We start from the raw sequence: 9,080 nt of genomic DNA on the forward strand, positions 1-9,080 counted from the left end.
AGAAGAATGGGAAAAATTATGAGTAATAAGTATGGGAAGAATGGGAAAAATGATGAGTAATAAGTGTGGGAAGAATGGGAAAAAATGATGAGAAATAAGTGGTGAGAAGAATGGAAAAAATGATGAGTAATAAGTGTGGGAAGAATGGGAAAAATATGAATAAATAAGTGTGGGAAGAATGGGAAAAATTATGAGTAATAAGTGTGGGGAAGAATGGGAAAAATTATGAGTAATAAGTGTGGGAAGAATGGGAAAAATGATGAGTAATAGGTGTGGAAAGAATGGGAAAAATGATGAGTAATAAGTGTGGGAAGAATGGGAAAAATGATGAGTAATAAGTGTGGGAAGAATGGGAAAAATGATGAGTAATAAGTGTGGAAAGAATGGGAAAAAATGATGAGTAATAAGTGTGAGAAGAATGGGAAAAATGATGAGTAATAAGTGTGGAAAGATGGGAAAAATGATGAGTAATAAGTGTGGGAAGAATGGGAAAAATGATGAGTAATAAGTGTGGGAAGAATGGGAAAAAATGATGAGTAATAAGTGTGGGAAGAATGGGAAAAATGATGAGTAATAAGTGTGGGAAGAAATGGGAAAAATGATGAGTAATAAGTGTGGGAAGAATGGGAAAATGATGAGTAATAAGTGTGGAAAGAATGGGAAAAAATGATGAGTAATAAGTGTGAGAAGAATGGGAAAAATGATGAGTAATAAGTGTGGAAAGAATGGGAAAAATGATGAGTAATAGTGTGGGAAGAATGGGAAAAATGATTGAGTAATAAGTGTGGGTAAGAATGGGAAAAATGATGAGTAATAAGTGTGGGAAGAATGGGAAAAATGATGAGTAATAAGTGTGGGAAGAATGGGAAAAATGATGAGTAATAAGTGTGGGAAGAATGGGAAAAATGATGAGTAATAAGTGTGGAAAAGAATGGGAAAAAATGATGAGTAATAAGTGTGAGAAGAATGGGAAAAATGATGAGTAATAAGTGTGGAAAGAATGGGAAAAATGATGAGTAATAAGTGTGGAAGAATGGGAAAAATGATGAGTAATAAGTGTGGGAAGAATGGGAAAAATGATGAGTAATAAGTGTGGAAAGAATGGGAAAAAATGATGAGTAATAAGTGTGAGAAGAATGGGAAAAATGATGAGTAATAAGTGTGGAAGAATGGGAAAAATGATGAGTAATTTGTGTGGGAAGAATGGGAAATAAGGATGAGTAATAAGTGTGAGAAGAATGGGAAAAATTATGAGTAATAAGTATGGGAAGAATGGGAAAAATGATGAGTAATAAGTGTGGGAAGAATGGGAAAATGATGAGAAATAAGTGTGAGAAGAATGGGAAAATTGATGAGTAATAAGTGTGGGAGAATGGGAAAATATGAATAAATAAGTGTGGGAAGAATGGGAAAAAATTATGAGTAATAAGTGTGGGAAGAATGGGAAAAATGATGAGTAATAAGTGTGGGAAGAATGGGAAAAATGATGAGTAATAAGTGTGGAAAGTATGGGAAAAATGATGAGTAATAAGTGTGGGAAGAATGGGAAAAATGATGAGTAATAAGTGTGGGAAGAATGGGAAAAAATGATGAGTAATAAGTGTGGGAAGAATGGGAAAAATGATGAGTAATAAGTGTGGGAAGAATGGGAAAAATGATGAGTAATAAGTGTGGGAAGAATGGGAAAAATGATGAGTAATAAGTGTGGAAAGAATGGGAAAAAATGATGAGTAATAAGTGTGAGAAGAATGGGGAAAAATTATGAGTAATTTGTGTGGGAAGAATGGGAAATAAGGATGAGTAATAAGTGTGAGAAGAATGGGAAAAATTATGAGTAATAAGTATGGGAAGAATGGGAAAAATGATGAGTAATAAGTGTGGGAAGAATGGGAAAAATGATGAGAAATAAGTGTGAGAAGAATGGGAAAAATGATGAGTAATAAGTATGGGAAGATTTGGAAAAATGATGAGTAATAAGTGTGAGAAGAATGGGAAAAATGATGAGTAATAAGTGTGGTAGAATGGGAAAAATGATGAGTAATAAGTGTGAGATTGATTGATTGATTGATTGATTGAAAGTTTTCTGGCATCCCTGACAAGTGTGAGAAGAATTGGAAAAATGATGAGTACTAAGTGTGGGGAGATTGAGAAAAATGATGAGTAGTGTGGGAAGAATGGGAAAAATGATGAGTAATAAGTGTGGGAAGAATGGGAAAAATGATGAGTAATAAGTGTGGGAAGAATGGAAAAAATTATGAGTAATAAGTGTGGGAAGAATGGAAAAAATGATGCGTAATAAGTGTGGGAAGAATGGGAAAAAATATGAATAAATAAGTGTGAGGAGATTGGAAAAATGATGAGTAATAAGTGTGGGAAGAATGGGAAAAATATGAATAAATAAGTGTGAGAAGAATGGGAAAAATGATGAGTAATAAGTGTGAGAAGAATTGGAAAAATGATGAGTAATAAGTGTGGGGAGAATGGGAAAAATGATGAGTAATTAGTGTGGGAAGAAAGGGAAAAATGATGAGTAATAAGTGTGGGAAGAATGGGAAAATATGAATAAATAAGTGTGGGAAGAATGGGAAAAATGATGAGTAATAAGTGTGGGAAGAATGGGAAAAATGATGAGTAATTAGTGTGGGAAAGAATGGGAAAAATTATGAGTAATTAGTGTGGGAAGAATGGGAAAAAATGATAAGTAATAAGTGTGAGAAGAATTGGAAAAATGATGAGTAATAAGTGTGGGGAGAATGGGAAAAATGATGAGTAATTAGTGTGGGAAGAATGTGAAAAATGATGAGTAATAAGTGTGGGAAAAAATGGGAAAAATGATGAGTAATTAGTGTGGGAAGAATGGGAAAAATGATGAGTAATTAGTGTGGGAAGAATGTGAAAAATGATGAGTAATAAGTGTGGGAAGAATGGGAAAAATGATGAGTATTAGTGTGGGAAGAATGGGAAAAATGATGAGTAATTAGTGTGGGAAGAATGTGAAAAATGATGAGTAATAAGTGTGGGAAAAATGGGAAAAATGATGAGTAATAAGTGTGGGAAGAATGGAAAAAATGATGAGTAATAAGTGTGGGAAGAATTGGAAAAATGATGAGTAATAAGTGTGGGGAGAATGGGAAAAATGATGAGTAATTAGTGTGGGAGAAAGGGAAAAATGATGAGTAATAAGTGTGGGAAGAATGGGAAAAATGATGAGTAATTAGTGTGGGAAGAAATGGGAAAAAATTATGAGTAATTAGTGTGGAAGAATGGGAAAAATGATAAGTAATAAGTGTGAGAAGAATTGGAAAAATGATGAGTAATAAGTGTGGGGAGAATGGGAAAAATGATGAGTAATTAGTGTGGGAAGAATGTGAAAAAGATGAGTAATAAGTGTGGGAAAATGGGAAAAATGATGAGTAATAAGTGTGGGAAGAATGGAAAAAATGATGAGTAATAAGTGTGGGAAGAATGGGAAAAATGATGAGTAATAAGAGTGGGAAGAATGGAAAAAATATGAGTTATAAGTGTGGGAATAATGGAAAAATGATGAGTAGGTTTTGTCAGAAGAATGATGAGTAATAGTGTGGGAAGAATGGGAAAAATTATGAGTAATAAGAGTGGGAAGAATGGGAAAAATGATGAGTAATAAGTGTGGGAAGAATGGGAAAAATGATGAGTAATAAGTGTGGGAAGAATGGGAAAAATGATGAGTAATAAGTGTGGGAAGAATTGGAAAAATGATGAGTAATAAGTGTGGGAGAATGGGAAAAATGATGAGTAATTAGTGTGGGAAGAAAGGGAAAAATGATGAGTAATAAGTGTGGGAAGAATGGGAAAAATGATGAGTAATAAGTGTGGGAAGAATGGGGAAAAATGATGAGTATTTGTGTGGAAAGAATGGGAAAAATGATGAGTAATAAAGTGTGAAAAGAATGAGAAAAAGGATGAGTAGTTTTGTCAGAAGAATGGGAAAAAAGGATTAGCAATTTTTGTAGGAAGTGGGAAAAAAAGGATTAGTAATTTGTGGAAAGAATGGGAAAACGGATTAGAAAGTTGAATGGAAAGAATGGGAAACAAAGATTAGTAACTTGTGTGGAAAGAATGGGAAAAAAGGATTAGTAAGTTGTGTGGAAAGAATGGAAAAAAAGATTAGTAACTTGTGTGGAAGGAATGGAAAAAGGATCAGTAAGTTGTGTGGAAAGAATGGTAAAAAGGATTAGTAAGTTGTGTGGAAAAAATAGGAAAAAAGGTTTAGTAACTTATGTGGAAAGAATGGGAAAAAGGATTAGTAAGTTGTGTGGAAAGATTGGGAAAAGGATTAATAATTTGTGTGGAAAGAATGGGAAAAAGGATTAATAATTTGTGGAAAGAATGGTAAAAAGGATTAATAATGTGTGGAAAGAATGGGAAAAAGGATTAGTAAGTTGTGTGGAAAGATGGGAAAAGGATTAATAATTTTTTGTGGAAAGAATGGGAGAAAAGGATTAATAATTTGTGGAAAAAATGGGAGAACGGATTAATAATGTGTGGAAAGAATGGGAAAAAAAGGATTAGTAATTTGTGTGGAAAAAATTGGGAAAAATGATTAATAATTTGTGTTGAAAGAATGGGAAAAAGGATTCGTAATTTATAAGGAAAGAATGGGAAAAAGGTTTAGTAACTTGTGTGGAAGAATGGGAAAAAGGATTAGTAATTTGTGTGGAAAGATTGGGAAAAGGATTAATAATTTTTTGGAAAGAATGGGAGAAAAGGATTAATAATTTGTGGAAAGAATGGTAAAAAGGATTAATAATGTGTGGAAAGAATGGGAAAAAAGGATTAGTAAGTTGTGTGGAAAGAATGGGAAAAAAAGATTAGCAACTTGTGTGGAAAGAATGAGAAAAGGGATTAGTAAGTTGTGTGGAAAGAATGGAAAAAAAGGTTTAGTAACTTGTATGGAAAGAATGGGAAAAAGAATTAGTATTTGTGTGAAAAGAATTAATAATTTGTGTGGAAAGAATGGGAAAAAAGGATCAATAATTTGTGGAAAAAATGGGAGAAAGGATTAATAATGTGTGAAAAGAATGAGAAAAAGGGATTAGTAATTTGTGTGGAGAGAATGGGAAAAGGATTAATAATTTGTGTGGAAAGAATGGGGAAAAAGGGATTAGCAATTTATGTGGAAGGAATGGGAAAAAAGGATTAGCAATTTGTGTGGAAAGAATGGGGAAATAGGATTAGTAATCTGCGTGGAAAAAATTGGGAAAAAGGATTAGTAATTTATGAGGAAAGAATGGGAAAAATTTATCCGTAATTTGTGTGGAAAGAATGAGAAAAGGGATCAATAATTTTGTGTGGAAAGAATGGGGAAAAAGGATTAGTAATTTATGAGGAAAGAATGACAAAAAAGGATTAGTAAGTTGTGTGGAAAGAATGGGAAAAATGGGTTATTAACTTGTGTGGAAAGAATGGAAAAAAAGGATTAGTAAGTTGTGTGGAAAGATAGGGGAAAAGGATTAATAATGTTTGTGGAAAGAATTGAAAAAAGGATTAATAATTTGTGAAAGAATGGGAGAAAGGATTAGTAGTGTGTGGAAAGAATGGGAAAAAAAGGATTATTAAGTTGTGTGGAAAGAATGGGAAAAAGAGATTAGTAACTTGTGTGGAAAGAATGGGAAAAAGCATTAGTAAAGTGTGTGGAAAGAATGGAAAAAAAGATTAGCAACTTGTGTGGAAAGAATGGAAAAAGGATTAGTAAGTTGTGTGGAAAGAATGGGAAAAAAGGTTTAGTAACTTGTGTGGAAAGAATGGGAAATGGATTAGTAATTTGTGTGGAAAGATTGGGAAAAGGATTAATAATTTGTGTGGAAAGAATGGGGAAAAGTATTAATAATTTGTGGAAAGAATGGGAGAAAGAATTAATGATGTGTGGAAAGAATGAAAAAAAAAAGGATTAGTAATTTGTGTGGAGAGACTGGGAAAAAGGATTAATAATTAGTGTGGAAAGCATGGGAAAAAGGATTAGTAATTTGTATGGAGAGAATGGGAAAAAGGATTAATTATTTGTGTGGAAAGAATGGGGAAAAAGAATTAGTAATTTGTGTGGAGAGACTGGGAAAAAGGATTAATAATTTGTGTGGAAAGAATGGGGAAATAAGGATTAGTAATTTGTGTGGAAAGAATGGGGAAAAAGATTAGTAATTTGCGTGGAAGAAATTGGGGAAAAGGACTAGTAATTTATGAGGAAAGAATGGGAAAAATTATCCGTAATTTGTGTGGAAAGAATGAGAAAAAGGATTAATCATTTGTGTGGAAAAATAGGAAAAAAAGGATTAGTAAATTTATGTGGAAAGAATGGGAAAAAGAATTAGTAATTTAGGTGGAAAGAATGGGGGAAAAAGGATTAATAATCTATGTGGTAAGAATGGGGAAAAGGGATTAATAATCTATGTGATAAGAATGGGGGAAAAAGGATTAATAATCTATGTGGTAAGAATGGGGAAAAAGGATTAATAATCTATGTGGTAAGAATGGGGAAAAGGATTAATAATCTATGTGATAAGAATGGGGAAAAGGGATTAATAATCTATGTGGTAAGAATGGGGAAAAGGGATTAGTAGTTTGCATTTGAAGTATAGGAAAATGGTTAATGTTTTCAGTGGGAAGAATTAGGAAAAAAATGTCGGGAATAGAGAGACATCTGTAAAATACTGAACATTATTCAGAATTAGAAAGAAATCAGAGTTTGGAAGATTTATCTGACGGAGGAATAACATTACATATTAAGAAATTGAAGCATAGGAAGATTCTGTTAAGAAGCCTGAGAAGGAGACATGGGAAGATTTTACAAGAATGCTTAAATGCAAGAAGACGTAGGAAGAGGAAGAGGAGAGAGAAGACTTGTGTGAGAAACCAGAACAGAGTATAGTCAATTCTTTTTAGCGAGGCAGATTTGCACCGACTCGCAGGGGTGCCCTTTTAGCTCGGAAAAGTTTCCCGCTCGCTGATTGGTTGGACGAGGTAATTCTAACCAATCAGATAGCAGGAAACTTTTCCGAGCTAAAAGGGCACCGCTGCGAGTCAGTGCAAATGCATCTCATTAAAAAAAATTAATATAGTAACTGGTTTAAATTGTTGACAGATATATTTCAACATAGATGTTGCTGATCTTAAATATATCAATAGTTTTTCCAGTCTTTATAACTTAAATTAACTTTCAAAGGAAATGTCCTAACAATTATCTAGAGATAAATAAATACTGTTTTATCTTGAATTTTTACAGTTCATTGTGGATTAAAGTGTTGTAAGTATTCATATATACAGGGTGTCTCAAAATAATGTATACACTCTTTGGATTGTTACAACTTGTTCAATTTATTGATATTAACATGGAAAACAGATTCACAGGAGAGAAACTATACACAGTGAAAAATTAAGGATACATGGGGCAATTTGAGAATGATAAAAAATAAAATCAGTTTTCCACGTTAATATCAATAAATTGAACAAGTTGTAACAATCCAAAGAGTGTATACATTATTTTGAGACACCCTGTATATATATATATATATATATATATACTTTAAACCATAATCAGTCCCTTTTTCTTACTAGCATAATCTAAACCAAAACATAATTCATACATATTCAAAGCCAGATACTTTTATATATATATATATATATATATATATCTTCAATAAAATTCTTATAATTTTAAACCAGGTACTTCAGTATATCTAATTATCATAGAAATAGAAATTCATATATAAATAACATTATTTAAACTAAATCTATACTTCATGAGGAAGACTAAACCCTACATACATGTAGGAAAAAGAATTGACTATGTACAATTGAACTCTGAGGGAATACACACAGCCACACCCTTACTGCATGAAGAGTTTTTGCCATCTCTCCCTTAACTATCTTTTTGGATACTGGCCGCTAAGTGAGGGTGTGGACAAGGTGTACTGCTTCGGAGCGAATCCAACTGTATCCCAAAGCATGAATTAAATATAAATATTATCAACACATAAAAAATACATATTTATTAGACTATGTAAATTTTCTTAATTTTTAAATGTGTCATAGTTTTATATATATCAACCAATAAATTTCGAGAATTTTTTTATTGTTACAGAATCTCACAAACACAACAGATTCTACCTTACAAAAGTCATAATTTTATATATAACAACCAATAAAGTTGAAGAATTTTTCTTATTATTACAGAATCTCACAAACACATCAGATTCTACCATTCATAAAGAAAATCATCATAATGTGCATCAGCAAATCTAAAGAAATCTAAGGAATAAAAAATAAAAACACAAATCATCTCAGTTAACAGTTTATTAACAGTTTATTTATTAGTCTCGAAAAATAAGGCACAAGATGTGATATAACTCACTTTATAAAAAACGCTCAAAAACTCACCACTGACACGAGAGGAAATGAGTTTGAGGTGAACATAATGATGTGAAAAATCAAAAAAAGTATATAAGAAAATCGTTGACATAACTGGCTTTTTTTTTTATAATCTGTCCGACCACAGGCACAAAGAAGCTGATAATCAAAAGCTGGCACTTTTGAAATAACTCTCTGTATGTCTGTTTGTTCGTGCTTCTGTTTCATTCGTTTATATAATAATTACACAAGGCATGATCCAACTGGTGTCTGTTAGTATCGCTTTTATTATATCCCCCCCATCTCTCTCTCTCTCTCTCTCTCTCTCTCTCTCTCTCTCTCTCTCTTCACATTATACAAGCATAAGGCCTCACACTGAGGGCCCTGGGGAACCCAAACATAGAATAAGGCACAAAATAAGGCTCTCTCTCTCTCTCTCTCTCTCTCTCTCTCTCTCTCATTTCCACGATTATTTATATATATATATATATATATATATATATATAAAATTAGGTTTTTTCTCTATCCTTTTCACAATACATGAAAAGAGCTGTCTCCTTTTCCACTTTGTATTGGTCCTATCCCAAATATATAAACTATAGACAAGAATCTCTCTCTCTCTCTCTCTCTCTCTCTCTCTCTCTCTCAACAAGGTCATATATCAGTGGCCTATCTGTGAGATCACTCTAAATAGGAGG

Source organism: Palaemon carinicauda, chromosome 29 (assembly GCF_036898095.1).
Source record: "Palaemon carinicauda isolate YSFRI2023 chromosome 29, ASM3689809v2, whole genome shotgun sequence".
In the NCBI taxonomy this organism is placed as follows: domain Eukaryota; kingdom Metazoa; phylum Arthropoda; class Malacostraca; order Decapoda; family Palaemonidae; genus Palaemon; species Palaemon carinicauda.